At 40.2% G+C, this 25,302-nt stretch overlaps 1 long non-coding RNA gene across 9 annotated transcripts in view; it reads left to right on the top strand.

The window, feature by feature from the left end:
• Positions 1–1,316: 1,316 nt before the first annotated feature.
• Csl1 (citrate synthase like 1) overlaps positions 1,317–25,302 on the top strand; it is a 120,380-nt gene continuing 96,394 nt past the window's right edge. For 4 of the 9 annotated variants that reach the window (XR_005486895.2, XR_005486894.2, XR_005486899.2 and 1 more), the window contains exons 1-2: positions 1,332–1,532; positions 5,299–5,396. This is a non-coding gene — a long non-coding RNA (citrate synthase like 1). Of the gene's footprint in view, positions 1,533–5,298; positions 5,442–25,302 lie in introns of all 9 variants that reach the window. The other 5 variants (XR_005486896.2, XR_005486897.2, XR_005486893.2 and 2 more) reach the window with 4 other exon arrangements.

Below are 25,302 nucleotides of genomic sequence, written 5' to 3'. Positions count from 1 at the left end.
TCTGCCCAGACTGAGCTGCTTTGAAGGCCACGGTATGAACTACAGCAGATAACTTACAGTTACTGGTTGATAAATGTTTGTTCAGTGCTTTTATAAAAGACAAATGGATACATAAAACATATGACCTGGGCAGTGGAGCACATGACTGAAAAATGGAACATCAATTTTTGTTTTGCACAAAGTGGTGACTTTTCAAAGCCCAGCTATTCTTTTTTTTTTATTTATCATTTAGAAAAAAATGTATTTATTTGAATAAATAAAATTCTATTAATATTATTTATTTATCATATCATGAAAGTATAGGGAAAAGCAGTATAGAGATGACCAAGTATGCAAAAGATATGTATGAAGTCGTGGCATTCTCATATTTATTATTGCTTTTGATTCATGCCATGAAAGGCTTGATTCAAAGCAGGTTTGAATAAAGACTGAATGAGTGAGCATTGAATTAAAAGGAGAAGAGAGAATGCTCAAGGGTTAGCAACCTGCTTTCATCTCTTAGGATTCCCAGCAATATGTTATTAATGTCATTGTTCTGAGTGAATAATTTAGGGGTGCAATAGCTAAGTAATGAACAGTAACGGTAATTATTACTTAAAATGATGCTATGTAGGAAGCTGGTGTTTTTTAACTTCCTTTAAGATACACGGGTTAACTGATCATTCATGCCTAAGCTTTGCATCTTAACTACCACACATGTGACACTTGACTCTAAAATCACTAGAGGTGACTTTTGTGCCTAAATACTCCCAAGGTCTAATTTTGAATATGAAGCATCCTGATATAAAGGGTATTTTGTGAGTAACTGTTTTTTTTTTTTTCCTTAATGAAAAAAGAGAGACACTAATTTGTGTGTGGTATAGATATTTGCATTTTAAGCAGTAACGTGTTGGATATTCATTTGTTCGGTTACATCTGGTTTGAGGTAGAAGAAAGTTTGAACTCGGCCTCTTTGTAAGATAACAGTGATGAAAGTGTCTTCAGGTGTTAAAAGGAAGTGGTGGTTTCTCTTATAATACAGCTGGGACCAAACCCTGGGGGCGCCAGTTCTTTTAATGTCTAGTTAACTGAGACAAATCAGGAAAAGGGGGGTTGGGAGAAAGAAAACATCTAACCCCCAGCCCCCACCTTTTTGCTTGGTGGATAGTAGGAGAAAGAAAATGCAAATCAGCGCAAGGGAGTCAGGATTTCCTCTCTTCTCTAAAGAGAGTGCAAAGGTCAGTTTTCCTGAGAAAGCAAAGGAGTGAGCCAAGAGCACACTCACCAGTGGGAAGTAGCCGCCATGATAATGACCCGAGAGTTCCGGAAGTGCGGTGTCTAGAATTCCGGAAGTGCGGTGTCTTCTTAGCTGAGTTTCTGAGATGCCTCAGTCCCAGGCATCCTGAGCCCACACCACTGTGACCATGTAGGCTCTGAGCAAACCGGGTCAAGCTACCAACCAGAGGACTCAGGGGGAGCCCTTGCTGCTGGTTTTGCCCCTTATTGCTTTCTGGGACTAGAAGACTGTAGAAAACGATAAAGGAAGACGTGAGGTAAACTGATATTCCTTACCAACGCTCTTCACTGACTCTCTGTAGGACATCCTACCTAAATGAACTGTTTACAGATTTGGATCATCCTGTATATATCAGCTTGGGTGCTCACGCAAGTGTGTGTGTGTGTGTGTGTGTGTGTGTGTGTGTGTGTGTGTGTGTGTGTGTGTGTGTGTTTATTCATGAGCATAATTGGAGGCACATATGTGTCTCGGCACACTTGTGGAGGTTAGAGACAACCTCAGATCTGAGTTCCTACCTTCCACCTAGGTTTGGGAAGAGTTTCTGTTGTTCACTACTGTGAGCACCGGGCTAGCTGATCGATGGACTTCTAGGGATTTATGGACCTATCTCCATCTGTTTCTCCAAACAGGCCCAAGGGCAATGGGTGTGCATTGCCACAGGCAGCTTTATGTAAACTGTGGGATTTGAACTCAGGCCCTCAGAGTCGCTAGTTCATTACTCATAGAGCCATTTCCCTTGACTCAGTTTACCTTCTTACTCCCGGTCCTCAAATAAATCACCAGGTGGGCTTCAAGGGTTCCATGACTCCTCATCTCTGAAATCTAAATCCCCTAAGAGTTAAATTCACATCCTCCATCTACATATTTTGCCGTCCCCTCTACTGCACACTTAAAGTTTATATAACACATTAAATTCATGTTCAAAGACAAAAAAATATAAAAGGACAGAGAACACAACCAAATTTAAATTTCTCCAGAAATAATCCTTGTCAGGAAATGTTTATGTATGACTTTCAACATGCTTAGGAAAGCAAACCTCGAGACTCCATGAGACGGAATCTGTTAAAACGGGTGAAGACTTTTAAGTCCAAGAATGCTAATGCTACCACATATTGGAATTTGGTTCTCTTAGTGAGGAAGGGGATGCCACTGATTTACATTTGAGTAGAAAAGCTACAAGATGAAGGTTGATAGGTCTGGCTTTCTGTATGCTGGTGTGTTTTGCTTTAGGTGTTTGTTTCTAGAAGTGGAGAAAGAAAGATCAGACAGGAATGCAATAAAAAGTGACGTGGGTGGGAAAGCCACATCTTTCATTATATATCTGTTTTAAAATACTTTTTATCTGTAGATTCTTTCATCCACTCACAGCGCTTGGTGGGTTAAATAGCAGGTCGGCAGGCATGTCTTATTTCAATGCCAGAGCTATACAGTAGATGCAAGCTTTCTGTGTCTGAGCTGAGCTCACAGCATATATCATATATTTGACAACACACGCTGTATAAATGACACATGACATCACTATTCTGTGTCCTCCAGGAGTGGATAGTGCAGATAAGCATATTTAGCAGTTCCAGTCCATGATAGAGGTAATAAAAGGAACATGAACTGGAATGCTTAGCAGTGTGTCCCGGGATAGATGCGCAGTCAAAAGGCGGGTTCATTAGCAGGAAGCACTCAAAAGGTTACGATGCCATTCCATTAGGAAACAATTACAGACGCAGACACTCTAGAGTCTAGACTGAGGCAGCATCAAGGCTAGCAATTGCAGGTGATAACATCAGAGAAAGGGAAATAGGCCAATCCAGCCCAACAAAGTCAAAAAGGGGAGTCTATCCTTTGGAGCCTAAATACGGAGGATCCTTCGTAGGCACTTGGACCAGCAGTCAGCAATCACCTTTTAGGTGCATGTCTCCATATCAGTTGGAAAGGAGAGGTGGGTAGGAGGCTACTAATGAAGGAATGTGTCTGCTGAAGAATCCATGACAGGGTAAGGACAGAAGGAATGAAAAGAAATCAAAACAAAGAATTGACTGACCCTAAGGGCAGAAAGGTTACCTAGGATGAGACTATTATTAATGACTTTTCCAACATCATCCGATCCCTACCTATTGAACCAGTATAATTACTGATCTATTCCATTTTCTTGAATGATAAATATTGTAGTCATTTTTATATGTGGAAAAATGGCTTGTAGCCCAGACAGATGGAGTAAAACTGTCTTGGAGTACCTTCAACAAATATAGGGGTGATGAGAGAAAAATTCTACTACCAACATGTTGAGGGACGATGGAGAGGATTCCAAGGTGTAAAAACCCAACAGACAACTGCCATAAAGGACAAATGGATGCACATTCCAGAGACTGATGATGTCATGCATTCTTATCCCATAAAAGAAAGTTTGTGGGCTGGGGATTTAGCTCAGTGGTAGAGCGCTTACCTAGGAAGCGCAAGGCCCTGGGTTCAGTCCCCAGCTCCGAAAAAAAGAACCAAAAAAAAAAAAAAAAGAAGAAAGAAAGTTTGTCCCAAGCTCCACGTTTTTTGATTCTGAATGGGAGGGGATGTTGCAAAGAAGCAAGGACATTAATGGCATCTCCACCATCTACGACCAGCTGATATGCAATCAAATGCCTGTGGGAGATAGTAATTCAGAAAACATTTCAGTGAAGATGACGGAGTCCTCATTCCCCACACCTAACATTACTTTCAACTATCATCCTTCGTGTATTATATATTGGACTACATCTAGAAGAATTTAGTCAGGGTCTGATACTCATACAGGATGCCCTCATTCTTAGTCTAATGCCTGCTGTTTCAGTTACACACACACACACACACACACACACACACACACACACGCACACACACACAAAGGCACATTGCATGAGTACAAGCACAAACACTATCTCTCAACAGCCTTTCCCTAGCTTTTCAACCTACCTGTTTTCTGCTAACGTCTAATACCAATGAACTGCTAACCTCCCTGTGGGAGCACCGTGCTCTTAAACTTCAAAACCTAAAAGAGTCATAACACATGTTGCTTCCTGATAATATCATTTTCATTTAATAATTCATTTGCATTATGTCGGTGACTTTTCTGAGGTCCTACATAACGCAATGGCTCTTCATTCAATTGCTCTATTAGTGAATTCTTAGTGTCTGTGTCTACGTTCCTCTGGGTTATGTACACTTTGCATGTGGGCTATTTCTCTTTGTCACTTATAACTCTTAACTTTCGACACCCTCATATTCCATAAAATTTAATCATTTAAATACTTTTTCTGTCTATGTTGGTAGGCAAATTAAAACCCTAGCACCTTCACTGAAGCATCTTCAGAATACCACTTAATTTTATTATAAATGATTTCACTTACCTATCTCCCATACTTATTAGAAGTTATAACAATATAAAGAAGTTTTGAAATTTTAATGCATTTGAAATAAAACATGTATTACCTCACTTGTTGGAAAATCTGTTTTACTAGCAATATCATAGTGGGACCCAATCCACTTTACAATAATATTTATTTCAACTTTTGTTTGCTTTTGTTATATGGTATAACGTATTGAGGGAAACAGGAAACATTCAACTGCTAAATTTAGAACTTATATTTCACCAAATATTAAGGTTCCAAATGGAATTATGTTTCCTGGTGGACATGCCCTGAACCAGTGAATAAACTCTTTCCTGTTCTTTATGAATGTACGAGTGATGTTGCATGGCTTTATTGTTGGATGAGTAAAAGAGTGTGCCTCTCTCCCAAGGCTACCGTTTCCACAGCTGAATTTACTCCCGCCAGCCCAGTAGGTTGCCATATAGAAAGGTACAACTCTACAATAACAGAGGAGGTGTGAAAAGAGGGTGGCTTCTAGCTTGTCAGAGACATCCTGAAGGGCAAGAGTTGCACAGTGCTATGTGTAAGACATGTGAACTGGATACTCACTATAATAAAATTCCACTGACTTTTCAAAGGTATATCCCACATTCTTAATGTAAGTGTTTCTTGCTTCATCTGCATCTGTAGGGTACATCAGAACATAGACCGTGTTTTGGAAGGCAGCCAATGCAGACAAATCAAGAAATTAACATTCAGTGTCTCCATCATCATCACCATCCAGAAGGGTAGGTGTAATTTGCTGAACATCCATCTAGCTTTACCTTGGAAATGTGAGTAATGTTCTTACACTTTTAATTTGTACCTATTCTGTATGTTAAAAAGCCCATGTACAGAGCTGGAAATTAAATGAGTAGACATCTAGGCTTGAGATTCAAATAGTGGCATGGGAAAATATTTTTACTGCAATAAATGCATCTCTGATGTCTTTAGGGGAAATTGAATAGTATTTTATTGACCAAGATCAAACAATCTATAATTACCACCCAGAGGCACAAGGGAAAATTGCAGCAAGTAGAGGCAGCATTGGGTTGCATCACATCAGTAGACACCATTTTGGTCTATGCCCAGGCATCTCCATGAGGAGCTTATGTAAGTTCCTCAAGGAGATGCCTGGGCATAGACTAACGCCGCGTTTGCCAGTAAGTCCATTCTACTAAGGATTGTGTATCCAGTTTTAGTTGCCCTTATCTTTTGTCTGGAAGCTGGTGTTCTCTGGCATTTAAGATGTTCAACAAGCTTCTGGTGACTAGAAAGCAGAAATCTTTCTGGTTTATTCAAATGAAGTGCCCCTTTTCTTCTTTCCAACCCTTTATAAACATAAAATTTGTCAATCTGTTACTTCTATTAGAGATATCGAATACATGGGTTACATTTTTGGTCTTGATTCTTTGCTTGCTTTGTGAAACTAGTCACCCAACACAAGGCACACATATTTGACCACTGAGGCATGGTCTATTATTTTTATTTTTGGTATATACACACATATCACACACACACACACACACACACACACACACACACACGTACACACGCATGTGTATGTATGCATTATGTATGCATTTTATTATTTTATATGGAACCCAGCAACATGTCCTTGTTCCCTCCCGATCTTTCTTAAGACAGATCAATTTTCTGTCAGGAACTGACCAAAGATGTATTTCTTGTGATTCCATACTTTAAGCCCTAACACTTCAAAATTAAAATTGCATTCAGTTTTGAGTGACAGATTATCTCTGCTGACGAAATGAGCCAAGTCAAGCCAAATTAAAGTATAAAAGCAGGTTTATTAGGGGCAGCTCTTTGGTGGGATCACGGGTCCCAAGGAATAAAGCTTGAGAAGTTGCTATGCAAAGGGAGATGGAGGGGAGGGGGAAGAGAAAAGAAAAAAGATGGAGGGAGGGAGGGGGAGAGGAAAGAAGGGAGGGAAAGAGGGAAGGGAAGAGTGAGAGGGAGAGAGGAAGGGAAGGAGAGAGGAGGGGGGAATTATACAATGAAGAACCTCTGGGTGAACAGAAATCCAATCCCTGGGCTGGAGAGTTCAGCATAAAGGGCAGGGTAGGCCAGCCATGCCCTGTAACAGGTAGGAACCAAGGAGTATCTGCTGGGAGTACCTGGAGATCAGATCTGCTTTGGTGTGTCAAATATGCATCTCAGCCACTTGTCCTGGGCCTGAAACCCAACATCCCAGCATTACTCGAATAATAAATGAATAAAGGGCAGCATAATCCTCTGTGACTACTTCCAAAGGACACCGAGCATCCCTATTGGGGGTGCTAAGGCTAGAATGGAAAGCAGGCTGCTGTCCAAGGTCTGCAGGACCACCTGGGGCTCGAGACATGAAGGGCCAGTTGAAGCAAACTGGACCAGAGCTGCTGTGAGTCCCACTTCAGAGCTGTCCTGGATGCAGGATTTGAGAAAACCCTAGGCCTTGGCAGGATGCTGTAAGAAGTATATATGTTAGGGGCAGAAGATAAAGTTAAGCAGTTTAGGGGAAAATTTTTTTCTTGGATGTACATGTGAAACTTTTAGGCATATGATCTTAGACATTGGGGTGGAGAAGGCGCCAAAACTAGGGAAAGAGGGAGGGATCCCACCCTTAGGGATAGGCAGGTGGGAACACAGGTTGTTGATAGACAGTACTTATCTGGATTCCATTCAACCTGTGAGAGGTGGATTCGAAGCTTACAAGAGTCTTCTAAGTTTAACAAAGATAAATTTTAGATATGTTAGCATTACCATTGTTTGTAACGTCTACTGAAATCCACTTTGTAGTCATTGTACAAGCTACAATAAGATGATTTTGGCTAAAAGCACTAACACAATTTTCCCTCTATCCAGAAGACTGGGTATATGTAGAGTTTTTTTTTTTTTTTCACAATGAGAAGGACTTTTAAGTGTATACTAAAGGATATTTAATCTTGAGCTCTAACTATGATATCAGTGGACCATATAGTGGGAGGCTTCCCAGACTTAGACTAAGAATAATTCATCAGAACTCTATCAAAGAATAATGTTAAAGCCCTGAACTATGACGTCTTAGTACAACAGCATAGTGACTAGTGACAAGGAAAGAAGCATGTTTTATTTCTTTTATATACCTCAAATCACTTTCCTGTCACCATTTAAGTTTTCATGTTCTCCAAACTTCATAATTTGCATTGACCGACCTTAAAAAACACCTTCTTAGATCTTCAAACACTTTCTTAGATCCTCATAACTTAAACTTTCATATCCTCAGACCTTACATCGGGCAGTTCCGTGTGTCTTTCACATCCACTTCCCCCTTTAACAGAGTCAATGAATTTTAATCTTATTTTGCTACTCTTTCTTGGCCCACCCCCTTGTTGAAGCTGCCCACGACGTCTTCCTTGACCTGGGTGTAGACTCTGATACTCTAAGCTAGTCCCATGCCTATTGTTGACATTCAAACCAGTCACAACTCACTCATAGCTGATTGCTCCTTAGAGTCTTTCACTGATAGGATTATGTTTGCCCTCGATAAATTGTCTTTCCCAGAACTGTTTGTGGAGGTTAACTTTGCAATCATTTTGTATTTAATTAACTAAGATATGACTTTCTGAGGAAGGATTTCTGCTTCCTGTTGTCACTCCCATACTAAATCCTTTATTTGTTGTGCTTTTTTACTTGCAAAGTTTTTAAAAATAACATCAAAACAAGCATTTTCACTGTATTTTTAGAAAAGAAATCTTTTAAGATTCTACACTAGGATAGACACATACAAGACAGAGAAATAGGATCTCCTTGTGCTCCACCTTGAATATTAGTGTGTAGCATACTATGTGTAAAAGTATATGTACTATAATGTAGTATGACTTCCTAATAACTTTCTAATAAGGACTCCTTGATTGAACCATATACTTGTTGTTATCTGGACTTAGATTTCCAAGTGAATTGTGGCTCATTTTGAGAACTATAACTCAAATAGGAAATCTGCTCTGTGCATCGCCTTTAGACTTCATGCCTACATTTTTCTCAGGAGTACATCAGAATGGTTACATGCTACCTGGCTTCTCTTTCTTTTCTTTCTTTTTTCTTTTTTTTCCGGAGCTGAGGACCAAACCCAGGGCCTTGTGCTTGCTAGGCAAGTGCTCTACCACTGAGTTAAATCCCCAACCCCCGCTGCCTGGCTTCTCACACAGCAAGGATGTTCTTTATGCTCATGTTTGTCTTCTTTGAGGGCCACAGATGTGACTCATTTGTTTAATACTATCAGGACCCAATAAACAGTGAGCATGAACAAACTATTTTAATTAATCAATCAATAAATTCCTAGCTTCCCAGTCATGGCGGTCAACTGGTACTCACTTCATCTTAAGTAAACAAAGCAGAAGAAGTGAAACTTACCAGGGATGATGGCATCCTGGGATTACTAGCAGTTTCTCCCTAAGCAAGAAAATCATTATCTTCTGTGAGACTCAGCTTCCTTCTTTATCACAGGGAAAGCCCAAGTGAAGAGAGTTTCTCATGCTCTCTAGAAAGCCCTTTTAAAACACCACTAAAGCAGCAGACGCAAAGAAGACAAAATGTAGGGTTGATTCTCTGAATATGTGACATGCTTCTGCTTTTTAAACTACTTCTTAATATTTTATCTGGATTACTACTTTACATGTTAATTCTAAAGAAAATCTGAGGAATTTATTTCTAATTAATTACATGTTTGAGAACTCTGGTTGGGGGAGGAGTTGGATAGCAAAACTCTCTTAATTTGCTACAACTAATGTATTGTAAAGTCACAGGATTAAGAAAAATAAAGGTTTCTGGTTTCCGGTATGTAGTGTAAGAAACTTAGAAGTTCCTATTCCATCCAGAAGCAAGTGAAAATGTGCCACAACTGAAAGACAAATGACTTGTTGTTGTTGCAGAAAGGGGAGATTACTAAGTAGAAGGCTGTATCAGATTTTGGACAACGATAGGCAAATATGGAGTCACGACTTACGCTGAGGAGAAAATGAGGGAAGTCTGATCTGAAACTGATGTGTTACAGGTGGTGCACTCCTCCGGTGGCAGCCACTACAAAGACTCTGTTGGTCCCACTGAGAGGTAGGGATTCCGAGGCACTCAGTCAGGGTGGACACTCAGACTTTTGCAGGCTTTACCCCCTGGAGTTCTGTGAGGACTTCACAGTAAATATCAAAGTTAAATCCCCCTGTTCCCTGCAGGAAGATGGAAAAAGAAACCGCCTCAAAATATACCAAACTATTCCGTCCTTAACAAGGTCTGCTCTCAAGAGAAACCATTTAACAAGATCCTAAACGTCTGCGGAACAGACACCAGTACACTGGACTCCAGCTGGCATCCACATGGAGGACAGAAAGTCCCTAACTCCACGCTCATCCAGGGTTCCATCTGGAAGAAGAGAAATAGAAAACTCTGCAAACCCCAGTCATGCAGGAGGTAAGTTAGAGGCACTTACAACGCGTATGACCCAGAGTCTCAGACTCACTAAGAAACTGAGACCCGGTCATAGCATTGTAGAATGTTTCTACTACTTTAGCATGCTACTACCATGTTGTTAATGGTCCTTCTGTATAATTTTTCCCACTTTGTATGTCATGTCCAGTTATCAAGAAAATGTTACAGAGCAAACAATATAGCAAAACCAATCATAGGCAGTGAAAATATCTGAACCTCATTCAGGTATCAACCTGAGTTGATATCATAGGTATCAAACCCCTATGATTACTATGTCAAGGCATGTAATGGATAAAGTAGACCACATACAAGGACAGGTAACCAGCAGAAGAAGGAAGATGAAGATGTTAAAGCCCCAAAGATTGAAAGCACGTAATAGAAAGGAAGAACTACTTGGTAGTGGACTAAACACAACAGAAAAATCTGAGCAGAGGTGAGCTCAAAAGAAAGCTTGAAAATTGAAAGTGAGAAATAACAAAGACAGGAATAATCTTCAAAGCAGAAAATTCTCAAACTGGAGGACATCTGTTAATGATGGAGTATAACACAAAATGGGGGTACAAGGGGGAAAAAGATATGAACAGTAGAAATATGTGAATTCACAATAATTGAACCATTCCTCACATGAATGTTGGGAACCATATCACCGGTTTGGGATGCCTAAGAAACATGAGGTGGAGAAATGGCACCGACCACTGTACATTTATCACATTGTAAAGATCAAACGCTGAAAGGAAGACCTTAAGATCTCCCTTTTGTCTATACAAGAGCTAAAAGTAGGGTGTTCTTTTAAAGTTTTACTAGAAACTATATGAGTATGACATTTAAACTAATGCAAGAAGATAGGCCCCTGGACTTCAGTACTCTATGAAATTATCCTTAAAATTGAAGGAGAAATATGGACTTTCTAAGGAAAAAAAATCTAGTGAATTGTAAGGAATGTTCAGATGTGCATCAAGGGATGAAAGGTGATGGGCCTTGGATCTGTGTAGAAAAAGAAGAGCAGCAGGGGAGGAAGATTTGAAGGTTAAATGAAGCCTTTTTCTTACATTCTTTTATGATTAGCAGATAAATAAATAGCAACCCTGTACTTAATTATGCATTTATATTCTTAGGTACAAGTAAATGAATGATAACCAGGATATGAGGAAAACAAGGAAAATATTAGGATTATTTTGTATCTGTGACATCATATAACATTGCTTCCTTATTTATGCGTGCATGTGTACACACACACACACACACACACACACACACACTTATGTGGAGGTCAGAAGACAAAACTCAGCACTTAGTTGTCTCCTCCCAACAAGTGAGTCTCATGAATCAAGAAGCTGAATGAAGTTGCTAGACTTGGCAGAAAGTTACCTTTCCTCACACCGTCTTGCAGGTCCTGCTTAGCCTCACTTGGAAGGAAAACTATTTGTGAACGCATTGTACGAACTCTAAAGCAACAACTACACCTGGCAAATACTCTAAGGGCGCAGCAGCTGAGAAAGGAGGAAATGAGGTAACATAAGTGTTAAAGTAAAACCACAGAGTCGGAGTCGAGGTGGAAGGCAACGCCAGCTGCAGAGGAGCCTGAAGAGATGAGTAGTGCTCAAGAGCTTATGTTGCCCTTCAAAAGGACCAAGTTTCAGTTCCCAGCATCCACATCTACCAGCAACTCCAATCCAGATAATCTGTCACCTCTGGACTCCACAGTTACCTGTACTCAAGAGCACAGCCTGACATTTAGAAACACACACACACACACACACACACACACACACACACACACACACATACACACACACATACACACACATACACACACACATACACACACACACATACACACACACATACACACACACACACACACACACATACACACCAGCAACACAGAAATATAGAATAACAAAAGAAATGGTACCTTATATAATATATATGAATATAACTGTATCAATTATCACTTTGAATGCCAATGTGCTGATTAAATGCAGATATCTTTGAGTCTGGAGGAGGGTCATAGGAAGGCAAAACAGTCTACTGTCTATAAGAAACTCACTTTTGGTATGAAGACACACATGGACTGAGATAAATAGTTGACCAGGCACAACACTTTACATTGATAATCCCAGCTAATCTGAAGGCTGAGACAGGAAGATCACTGAGCCCAGATGTTAAAGGCCAGCCTGAGCAAGGTAGTAAGACTGTTTCATCACAGCAACAAAAAAGTATCTAATATACCAAACATTATAACCAAGGGTAACTAATGGATGAAAATATTTACTTGGGGTTGTAGTTCTAAATGGAGAATCCATAGCAGCAGGGGAGCTGTGACAACTGGCAATCAGAGCAGGAAGCTAAGAAATTGGATCTCCATCTGCATGCAGAAAAAAGAGGGGGAGGGAAGAGAAGGAGAGAGAGAGAGAGAGAGAGAGAGAGAGAGAGAGAGAGAGAGAGAGAGAGAGAACTGGAGTGGGGAAAGGCTATTAACGCATGACTTCTTCCAACAAAGCTCTACTTCTTAAAGGTTCTATAACCTCTCCTAATAGCGCCACCAAGTGGGGTCCAAGTATTCAGATATGTGAGACTTTGGGGGACATTTATGATTTAAACCACCAAGAAAAAAATAATCAACTAAATGTAAAGGTTGTTCTTTGAAAAACCAATAAAATTGATAAGCCCCTAATCAGGAAAAGATGATATAAATTACCCATATCAGAAAGGAAAGAGAGGCACCATTGGAGACCCCAGGTGCTGAAAGGACAATAACTTAGATTAAATGAACTCATAAATTGACAGACACAATCTTCCAAATGTCAAAGAAGAATCCAACTTTAACATACCCATACAGCTATATATTTTAAGGAAATTGTACGAAATAGTACAAAAGCAGGGGATCCAGAAGAGATCACTGGTAAATGCTACCAAATATGTAAGGCAGAAGTTACAATTTCTCAGAAGATAAAAGTATGGAAATGCTGCCTAACTCAATCTACATTGAAATCATCACTTAATGCAAATAAAATAGCACTAAAATAACAAAAATTCTTATAGAATAATGGCCCTTGTGTATGTAGGTATAAAAAGTCTTAAGATATAATTTAAAAATATCAACAATATATAAGAAGAAGTAAATGCCATTGGTGACTTGATGTATCCCGATGATAAAAGACTATATCCTCTTTTGAAAATCAGCATGATTCATCATATTAACAGGCTAAAGAAGATAAGATTGCATGCTCAAGTCAACGGATGCAGGAAAGGCGCTTCACAAAATTTAATGCTCATTCATGATAAAGGTTCTCAGTAAATGAGGACTATAAATGAACTTCCTAAGCTTGATGAGTAATACTCACATAAAACTGATAGCTTACTTCATAGACATTGAGGCCACCTTGAAGTTATTCATTAAGATCATGAGTCTTACAAAATGTCCTTTATCACCACTGATTTTCAGTATTATATTGGGAGCCCAAATAGTGCACTAAGACAAGAAGGAGAAATTAATATGTAGATTATTTTTAAAGAAATAATACTACCTTTAGAAGTTGACAGATAATCTTTGTACAAAAATCTTACAAAATCGAGGGGGCATAGCCTCTTGGAAGTAATATGTGATTACAAAATGTTAACAAAATATAACACAAAATTAACACAGAAAAATCAATTGTTCCCATATATCCAAGAAATGATCATGTAGAATTTGGAAAGGAAATTATATATATATATATATATATATATATATATATATATATATATATATATATATGTTTCTTCTATTAATACCCCCAAATGAAATACTCGAAAGTTTAACCAAGAATGCCTGAGTTTACAAGGAATAATAAACTTTGTTGAAAGGAATCAAAAATTAATCAGTGAAGATGCATAAGTCTATGTTCATGGAAGTTTCAATATTATCAAATTTCCATTATTTCTATCTTTATCAGCAGATTTGTTTAATGTAATCTCATAAAGCCCCATATTATTTTGTGGATATCTCAAACTAATGATTTAGTTCACACAGAAAGTCAAAAGACCCAGAATACTCAGAATGATATCAAAAGAAATGGGCAAAACTGCACAGCTCTAAAACTGACCAATTTCAAGATTCACCATAAAGAAACAGCAATAAACATTGTGGTGCAGGTTGAATAAAATAGTCATGACACTGGAGATGATTATGGATTCTAGAAATAGACCCAAGTAAATCAGTCAATGAAGCTTTAGTTAGGAGGTACTTTCCTGAGTTCAGCCATCTCAGGAACAAATTCGACCTTGCTGGCAAGGAACCCAACTTCTATCCTGCTTCATCAGATGCTTCATATTTGTCTCTTAAGGATATAAAGAGGAAGATGCTGTTATTCCATTATTTGAACTAAGACACAAACGTCATAAGTAAAAATGTGTGGCTTGGTTTGCCTTAACTGACTATGCACAGTTTACCCATTCATTCAAAATTAAGGACCAGAGTCCAGGAGGAGACTTGACTCCAAAAGCTGACTCAAGGACTCTGAAACCAGGTGGCCCAGATAAGGCCTGGTCACCAAAGTTAATTGTTCAATACAACAGTGGACCCTGCTCTCCCTTGCTTTGTGTTCCCATTCTATAAAAATGTTGTACAAGAACTCCAGTGGGGAAATAAAGACACCAACCCACCCACAAAACTTTCAACCCAAAATTTATCCTGTCTACAAAAAATGCAGGCAAGGGGGATGGAGCAGAGACTGAGGGAATAGCCAATAACTGGCCCAACTCGAGACCCATCCCTTGGGCAAGCACCAATTCCTAACATTATTAATGATACTGGGTTATGCTTGCAGATAGGAGCGTGTCCTCTGAGAGGCTCCGCCCAGCAGCTGACTCAGACAGAGGCAGAGACCCATAGCCAAATGGTGGATGGAGCTTAGGGACTCTTATGGAAGAACAGGAGGAAGGATTGTGGGCCCTGAAGTGGATAGGGACTCTACAGGAAGACCAACAGAGTCAAATAACCTGACTGAACCCGTGGGGCTCTCAGAGTCATCAACCAAAGAACATACACAGGATGAAGCTAAGCCTTCCCACATATATGTAGCAGATGTGCAGCTTTGTCTTTATGTGGGTCCTGAACAGCTGGACTGGGGACTATGCCAAAAAGCTGTTGCCTGTACACGGGATATCATCTAGCTGGTGTGTCTTCTCTGGCCTCAATGATAGAGGAAGAATCTAGACTTGAAGTGCCAAAGGAGGGGGATACCCAGCGAGGGGGGAGCACCTGCTCAAAGAAGGGGAAGGAGGAAGGGGGGAAGGATTCTGGGAGGGGTAACTGGGAGGGTGGCAGTGAGCAGGATGAAAAGTAAATAAGTAAAAAAAAAAGTTAATTTACTTTAAAAACAGTGTTGTACAATCTCCCTTTGGGCACATGGTTCAGATCCTAAACTGGCTGCCTCCGTGAGCACTCAGAAAATAAAGTGTTGATTTTTAAGCTTCTGGGGAGTTTTCTTGGCTTCCGTCCTGAACCCAACACTTTGGAAAAAAACCAAAACAACTAAATGGATAGAAGAATCTGAACAGAAACGAGTTGGGGGAAACAACTGGTCATCCATAGACGAAGGGCAGAATCTACACCATGCACCTTTTATAAAAAGTTAAGTTCAAGTGATTCCTGACAGAACCAGAAAGCTCCAAGAAGACAGTATAGGATAAAATTGATATGGCCTTTGGTTTGCTGGTGCCTTCGAACAGACAGCACCGAAGCTATCTTCTATGTGACTTACTGAGCACCTGGACTTGTAAAAATATCCAAAACTTTTCCCTGTTCCTGAGAACAGAGGGAAGTCACAGACCGGGATAAAATAGTTGCTGAAGACACAGCAAAATGAGGGATTTGTGGTGATTTGAATAAGAATGGCCCCTCTGCTTAGTTGTTTGAATGCTTAGTCACAAGAGAGTGAAACTCTGTGAAAGGATCAAAAGGAGGCGTGGCCTTGTTGGAGTAGGTGTGGCCTTGTTAGAGGAAGTTTGCCACTGGGTGTATTTTTGAGGTTTCAAACGCCCAAGCACAGCCCACTTTTTTTTTTGTCTCTCTCCCCTTCGCTGTAGATTATGGTGTAGAACTTTCAGCTACCTCTACAGCACCATGTCTCTTAGGAATTAGGCCACTTCACGGCTATCCCAAGGTGACACATCTACAGTAAGACACACTCCCATTGTCACTGCTGTCACATACCACCTGCACATGCACCATGGCCCTGATTTTAAGAAGTTGCATTTTCCTCCCCCACTCTTTTTTTCCCTTCCTCCACCCAGAGACAGCTTCTGCGGCCCCTCCCACCTCTCCTAATAAACCTCCCACGTGAGACCTGTTGCATGGGGTGATTTTTGTTGGGATTCACCGCTTAACTCCATCAGCGTCTGCCTGTGTGCCACAGCGCCTTCCCACCATCATGATAATGGACTAAGCCTCTGAAACTGTAAGCCAGCCCCCAATAAAATGCTTTCTTCTGTTAGAGTGGTCCTTGTTGAGGTGTCTTTTCACAACAATAGAATGGTGACTAAGACAAGATTGTTATTTAAAATATGGAGACTATAATCTTCTAATATGATCCAACAGTGTAAGTATACCAACGTTAGTCAATGCTAAGGGATTGATAACAGAAAAGGCGATGTATACAGATGAGCAGAGAGCATATGGGAAATCTCTGCGTGTCCCCTTACATTTTCTATGAACCTAAAACTGCTATAAAAATATAATTTATTATCAGTGGGAGGAAAAGAGGAGAAGAAAGCCCCCTAAGAGCTAACAATCTCACAGGAAAAACAGACATTCAATGAATTCACAAATAAATAAAATTTATTTTATTGTATTATCTGTGTGTATGGGTGTTTTCCTTGCATGCATGTCTGTGTACTATATGCATACAGTGCCCTCAGAAGCAAGAAGAGGATGTCATATCCCACGGGACCAGCGGGATCACACTTTGAGTCTGCCATGTGGGTAGGATTTGGCCCTTGTCCTCTGGAAGAGCAGCCAGTGTTCTTAAATACTGAGCCATTCTCCAGCCCAATAGCTAACATTTTTATAGCAATTGCCATGTGGCAGGCATTTAAAAATTATCACTCTCATCCTTAACAACTTGCCTAAGAAGATGGTATTCTTATCCTTAGTGTAAAGATGAACACATTTAGAGAGGTCGGGTACCAATCTGTAGTCAACACAACATCCAAGGAACTTCAGGGCTAGAGTTCAAACTCAAGCAGTCTGGACCTGAAGTCTCTGCCTCTTAACAATATATGCTAGGACCTTGTCTTTCTGTTATGTGAGGATAACACACTAATAGATCCATGCAAAACTTCACGAAATATTACAAGAAAGAAGGGATCATTTTCATGAGAAAATAGTTGTCTTAAGTGAGGAGGTAAACTTGGGAAGCTGAATCTAATACAATCAGGAAAAGTGAAACAGGGATAGATAATCTCTCCTACCTCTTATCAGCTCTAGAGAGCTGTTGTCCAGTCAGTTAACTGCTATTAATCACAGCAAGAAAGACAATAAAAGTTTCTCCAGAGTGTGAAGATGAAATCATATAATGTATATAAACATATTTTCATGACACATTGCAAGAATGTTCCCTCTAGGCCCTTGCCTACTAGGAGTGACTGCCCTTACAGGAGTAGTGGCTTCATTTCTCTGCTTGTGTCTGCGCAGGCTTTTAGGATGGCTTCAGCCAGTAGCACTGGATGGAAGTGGGGCCGTACGCCTTTGGAAGGAGTTGTAAACAGTAAATCAATTTCCAGCTGGCTCTGTCTGGGAGTGCTTGATCTTGAAACCAAGCCATAAAGCTACAAGGAAGCCCGGGCCATATGGAGGCACTCACAGAAAGACCTAATAAGGCTGGTGGTCTTGACCTCTGGACGGTAATAATTTCCCAGCATGTGACTGAACCATCTTGAAAGCAGATTCTTCAGGCCTCAGTTGAGCTGATGTTGGGTGGAGCAAGGCCTAGCCCGAAGAGCCGATTCATGAACCAAATAAATGATCTTTATCTTGTTTCGTTTTTCTATAAAACAAGAGGTAGCTGAAGAGTATTTGAGATACAACACTGCATGTGAAGTCCTTGACCCAGTGTGTGGCAGAACACGTTTAATGAAAGATGGCTATTACACTAGAAATATTGCAAACTCAGAGTTTATAGAAACTGGACTAGGGCCCCCTGGGTTTGAATCTCAGACAGTCTACTTCTCCACTATGTCACTGAATTTGTGTTACCAATAAGTTCTTAGTTTCTCATTTTTAAAGGGGAATGATTATAACCATTTCATAGAATGGCTATTAGTATTAAATGATTTTCCCTCCCTTGTGGTCCATGATGCACACATAATGATCAGATCCAGTTCTGTAGCAGGTACTCCTGCATCTTCCTGATCCTTCCTAAAGGTCTCAGGTGCACCAGTCTTCGCTTCCGAAAGCTTTTGACCTGCCATGTTGCGAGTGGGTTTCGTCTGTGTTTTGTGGCCCTGTGTGCAGAACTCAGACTGACACTTGTACTTGGCACAACGTTCTTCACAAAACTCAGCAGCATGTATTTTTTAGACCACTCCAGACCACACCCCATGCCTCTGCCACTACCACTTCTGTTGTCAAGTCAAAGCTAATGAGTAGGTCAAAGGTCTTTCTCTTCCCTCCCCCATCGTCCCACCTCTCTCCTATCAAGTATAGGCTTGAAAAATACTTCAGCATCGCAGATCATGACTCAACGCAGCATCAAGACCATAAGTAATTGTTCTCTAAGGTGTAACATATACATGTAAGAATCAGACAGGAGTCCATGGTAGAGGTTAGAACTCACCCTACAATGACCTCTTCTCTCTGAGCCTAAAACTTTGCTACTCTTTTTTTTTTTTATTCAAGAGTTTAAAGGATTTGAGAATCCTTCCAAGAAAAGAATTACAGGGAATCAGGGAATGTACCCCAATAACTCAAGAAGAAGGAACAAAGTGTGCTAAACCCCTCAATTGGATACATTGTTAAAGCTGGAATCTAATATATATATATACACATACATATATATATATATATACATATAAATTATATATATACGCACATATACAAGCTTTGTGAACTGTGTGTGTGTATGTGTGTGTGTGTGTGCTTATGAGTTAGTCATTTGTTTTAAACTGGATTATTCTCAATTTCTCACATTATCAAAGTATCTGTTCTTGCTTTTGAGCTGAGTTGAATAATGCAACCTCCTGCACAAGGGGCAGAAAGAAGACAGGAAAAGAAGTTGACTGAAGAGCACCAGGACATCAGAAAGTGTGAACAGACCTTCTGAAAATGGTTCCAGTAAAAGTCAGGAAATGGTCTTCAGGTCTTTAAATGTTCCCATTTAGTTACTGGCACTTACTTGTAAAACCTTAATATGTAATAGAGCCCTCTAGTTTGGTTTATAAAATGTGTCTTCTGTGTTCTAGCACTTGCATGCAAATGGTTCTTGGTTTTATTGCATTTTAGAAACCCAGCTAAGTCATAAAGGAGAACAGCCCAAAGGAGCCCATGTAGTATTAACTCTTAATAATGGTTCTCAACACAACACACATTTATTCTCAGTTCACAGTGCCGAGTCCACTCATATTCACTCCTTTTCATTCAAGAAACATCTAAGAATCACCTTCTGCAAGTGAAAAAAAATCGCAGTGAACTCCTGCAGAAATAGTTAAAATGCAGTAAAGTGTAACAATGGGTGAATCAGCAGGAAGATGTCAATATAGTCAGTGCAACAAACTGGTTTTGTGTGCAAAACAGGGCTCTGTTCTAAATACTCACACAGTTAACTGCTTTGATCTTCAAAAATTCCTCAGATGGGCGTGGTTTTTGCCTCTGTAATACAAGTGAGGAAACTGGAATACTGAGAGGTTGAGGTCCCTACATGCCAAAAGCTAAGCACTGACGACTCCTAAGGGGATTTAGGGGCTAGACAGGCCATAGGATTTCCTCTGAAAAGACAATATTTCTCCACGGGAGGGATTTCCAGAGATCCCACTGGAAGGACAGGAGTAAAGCAGAAATCAGCCACTTTGTCCTACAAATGGCCAGAGAGTAGTAATATTTTTGCATTGGGGTCTTTTATAACAGCTCAGCTGTCATAGTGTAAAAAGCAATACGTGAACGAACGAATGAGCACGGTCTGTTCTAAAATGTCACATTTATACTCCCTGACGTTTGCATTTGGTTCCATTCTCACATGTCACAATCTATTATTCCTTTCCTTAAACTTTAACGTTAAAAATGCAAAAGCCATTTTTAGATAGCGAGCGCACACTTGGGCGGTCGAATTTGAACCCTCGCTGAAGTTTGCTGTCCTCTGTTTACAAACTACAGTCTGTGCCCCGTGAAAGGCTGCGCTGCATGGCAGTTCTCCAGGCAATCCGAGGCATTCTAAGCAAAGGAAGTAGCAGTTGGCAGAGACCTAAGTAGGTGAAGGAACAGAATTGCTTTGAAGAGCCATAAACAGAGTCAGTGGCATTTAGGGCTGGAAGGGGAGGGAAACACAGGGAAAGGAACAGAAGATTCCTGCGTGCCCATGCTGGGAATTTGACCTTTACTATGTGGGCAGTGGGGGGAGGCCTTGTGGAATTTGTGGTTTCCATTTTGAAAATATCTCTCTAGCAGCAAGGTGAGAAACTGACAAAAGTCATTCCAAAGAGAGGGAAGGAAAGTCAGGAAAGCACTTAACACCTTCAGCTAACACTTAACAACTCCAGTAGTTGAGCCAAAGGCCATGAGCATGCGCTAAGTCATTTGTTCTGTGACACCCCCACCCTCTTCCCCTACCCCCAACCGCAACCCCGTACCCACCATGTCTTTTCTAGACTCAGTACCATTTTGGATGGTATTTCTGTCTCTGAAATTCTGTTAGCTTCTTTTGACGCTCAAACCCTTCTACCCTTCTGAGTTCCATTCCATCCCCACTTCTCTAAGAAAGCCTGCATTGAGTTCGCAGAGCAATATTCAGTGTTCTCCTACACAGGAGCACTTACCTTCCTTCACAATGATCGTACTTGGGACATTGGGTCCAAGTACATCTGTTGTGTCAGATGTAAAGCCACGTGCCTAACATATTACCCTACGGCTGCAGTATTTACATTGGAGAGAAGCTCAGTCAGTAAGTACAGTGGGCATGAGGTCAGAAGGGGATATTTACCACACAGAGCTGACCGGGATCCATTGGCTGAATGGTTGACAATGGAGAGAGACCACTCATTAAGGGGAATTCCCAGGTTTGCCTCAAAATATTTAGTGGGACAGAAAGAGAGAACTTAAGACGGGGGTTAGCTTTGAAGCAGTTGTGGAAATGACTTGATCATTTTAAGTACCCAAATGATACTTGAGGAGTTTCATCAGTAGACCAGTGAGTGTGTGTTTCCCACACATGAGAACACAAGTCTCTGATCCAAATAGCACCTCATTTTTCCTTAGTTTCCACTGTTTTGTTCCTTTTCTTCATGATTATCCACCCTGCTTCACGTTTTCTTTTTTTGGCATGCCTAAAGCTCATCTTCCTGTAGAAGCCAATTTAATATCCATCTCTTCCTCAATACTTCCTAAGGCATATTACATATTCCTTTGTCCACTTCCGTGAATTGTCTTAATCCGCATGGATGTATTGCCCTGATAATAATACTTCCTTCTGCCCTGGGGATGTAGCTCGGTGACAGATCTTTCCTAAGGAGCCCCTGGATTTCATCTTTAGGATTATGATACAGCATTCGGGCTTTGTAAAACATCAAACCTGGAACCATTGTCTAACAACTATGAATTATTGATACAGCTAAAAGTAAATTAACTTTTAGACTCTTTGTGCATTAAAGTACACAGATAACTAATTTGAAAGGGCTATTTATTAGTCCTTCTAGAGAATTTCCTCTAATCACATTACCACCTCAATAGCTATAGGTTTTTTACTTTGCTCACACATAGATCTTATCTAGAAACTATGTTCTTTCTTATAGCTTGATTCCACATGCTGATGTGTGTGTGTGTGTGTGTGTGTGTGTGTATTCCACAACCTTGCAAAAGAGTCATGTAAAAGCCAATGACCCTGTTTTTTATTTAATCAGAAGTAAAATAAAAATATATTGAACATATAAATCACTTGAAATTCCATATTAGCCAGTAAAAGTTGAAGATACGTTTCCCCTGCCTGTGATGATTTAATGTTTGGCAATGAAGCCCTCAACACGTGGTCTAGAAAAGGAAATGAGCTGAATCTTGATTTGGAAAAACCCTACTCGTGGCTACCAGATCTGTGGGTTTAAGTATGTCATTCAGTGATGGTGAGGTCCAGGGTATTATTTATAAAAGGAAGTAATAGGATTTACTCTGAACAGATTTGGAAGAAAGATTAACCTGTGTGATCTGAAAGAATGGGAGGGGAGTTGGGGGTTAAAAGCTTAAGCCAGGATGGTCAGGAAGATAGAAGGAAAAAGAGGTAATGAGCAGCTAACCAAAACTAGGTGATTACCAAAGACTTGCAGGAATGCGTTAGTTTGGAATCTAATGAAAATAGATTTTTATAATTATTTTTTGAGAATTTTATGCATAATTACCGTATTTAATTCACAACTCTCCATCTTCCTATTGCAACTCCCTCTGTGTTCCTCTCTCAAACACACAATCTCTACTTTAATTATGTGTATGTGTGTGTGTGTATTGTGTGTATCTATTATATGTGCATATGTGTGTATAAATGTAGCCTGCTTGAGTTCATTTAATGTTTCTTATATGTATTTGTTTAGGGCTAACCTCTGGGGAGTTGGATAACTTATCAAGGATTCATGCATAGAGAAGATTGATTCCCCTTCTCTTAGTAAGCGTTAATCACTCAGAATTCTGTCTGTAAGGATCGGGATTTGAGAAATTTCCCCAGGCGCCCTGGCATGTGAAGTGGTGTCATTGCGCAAGTTTTGTTTCTGTGACTTTCTTTTTGAGATTCATGGGCAGCTTCCCTGCCACATATGGGAGACACTATTCCACAAACCAATTTCCAGATCCATGACTCTTACGATCCTCTGTCCCTGTCTTTTGCAATATCCTCCGACTGTGAAGTGTAGAGGTCGGGCTATGGGTGTATTGATTGGGGTTGGGTACCTTATGGGCAAATGTGCTCTGCCTTCTGACCAGTTGTCTGGGGTGCTCTTTGCCTGCTTCTTTGCTGAGAGATGAGTGCTCTGCTTATCGGTGGTTATAAGGATCAATATCTGAAGTGCAGTTAGAAATTATACTGGTTCAGGAAAATGGCAGCAGTGGGCTCTCCTCCAGGGCCTGTGTCCTCCTTAGCCAAGAGTAGTTAATTTGTAGTAACCATGCAAACCAGGAAAGTAAAAAGTGATCACAAGGGCCGGTGAGTGGGGTGGAGTAGGAGTTGGGAGTTCTAGAGAGGGAGGTAAGAGAATGTAAGTGTCACAAAGATTAGAAATGTGAAAAATGGGGTGGTAGATTTGACTGGGATGGGAAAAGGAAGGTAGTTCAAAGGGAAACAGGAGGGAAGAGAGAAAAATGAAAAGACATTTGAGAAAGACAGCGGAAACTATTTTCTACTTAGAATACATTATAAATAAATAATATTATTTATATTGTATATTTATATTTGCGTATTTTATTTATATACTTATATATGGATGCATATAATTTATATGTAAATTATATAAAATATATAAATAAACATATTTAAATGAAGGTATATCATTTGGTATCTGGGGTGATAATGTTCCCCACAAGAACCATAGACTATTTAGCAAAACATTCAGTGCCAGACACAGGAAACCTGCCTTTGAGTTGTTGGTCAGGGAAGTAAAAGAGACTCTTGAGAAAGATATGTCGTTGTGTGGATCTCAGTGAGCTAGCATAAAATAGTGAATTCTATGACGAGTGCACATTTAAAGACTTGCAGAAAACCAAGAGAAGGCACAGCACATGCAAGTTGGGACATGACATCATGACAAGGTATCCTGGCAGCTGTGTGCATCCTGTCCTCATAGGAATTCCATAAGGGGCAAGGTCTGAGAGTAGCTTTTCTGTAAATGTTTCTGGCTCCCAGAGAGACAGTCATAATTCTCCTTTGCCTTCTTAATCTGTCTATTCATTTTACTACTAACATCCTGAGCATACCTTGAATATATGGACTGTCTAAACTCGACTCCCAGAAATTATCTTTATTTATAAAATCAATTTAATGGAAATGCATCAAAGAATCCTTGAAGGATATTCTCTTTTCCCTTACACAATGGCTCTACCTTCTTCTAAAACCTTGAAAAGCATTCTTTCTCTTTGTGACATCCTGAGTAACAGCGCTGCCCTGGTGGAAAGTGTGCCAGCCCATGCTCCCCTGCCTTTATTCTTACGTGTGTTGATTTTACCTGGCACATTGCCTATGCTCCCTATGGCTCTGCCCTATCCTATCACAAACTATAAGGCAGCTGAGCTTAAAAACCCTGTCTTTAGCTGGAAGGCTAAACCTCTCAGGCCTCTTTTTGTTACTCTGGAGCGGGCCAAATTACAGGAATGGGGTGAAAATGATCTCCCTGCATGCACCGGCTACACTCCTTTGGTTTTGTGCAGAGGCCCTCAAATCCAACCACAGGATGTCAGTGAACTGAGCATCTAACTGTGCTTGTAAGAGCAGGGGCTTAGGCCACCTGAAAGTATCTGGTGTCTCTTTTTTGGCGAGTGTGCATATTTCCTTACAAATCGCACCACTTTTAAGTGCTTATACCATACAATCAGTTCATGTGAGGACATAGATTCCTTACTCAAAGCTTCACACCTTTGAGAGATTTTAAAGGCCAGATTTGCTTACACTCTTCACGGTACCGATGGTATTAAATGTTCTGAGATTGACTTGTATTTATGTAAGACCTCGTATTATAACGCAAATTTTTCAACCAATCGTTTGGTCCCTGACACCTCCTAAGTTACAACAAGTGGCCTACCATACTATTTGGGACCTCAGGAAGCTATAGTCGCCTGACAAGTTGGAGTATATACTGAATTGTGTTGTTTTCCTGAGGGGTTAGCTCAGCTCTGTCAATTGGCTGACATCTAGCTCCTTCTTTCCTCTTTGTTTCCTTCTTCATCTCACCCATGGCTGTCCTATTAGTCAGCAGTCAGTAATCCTTGCTTTAAAACAGCAGTTCCCAGCTTTCCCCTTCTCAACAAAACGTTATATT

The sequence above is a fragment of the Rattus norvegicus genome, chromosome 7 (genome assembly GCF_036323735.1).
Source record: "Rattus norvegicus strain BN/NHsdMcwi chromosome 7, GRCr8, whole genome shotgun sequence".
Lineage (NCBI taxonomy): Eukaryota > Metazoa > Chordata > Mammalia > Rodentia > Muridae > Rattus > Rattus norvegicus.
This window is presented reverse-complemented; position numbering and strand designations above follow the sequence as displayed.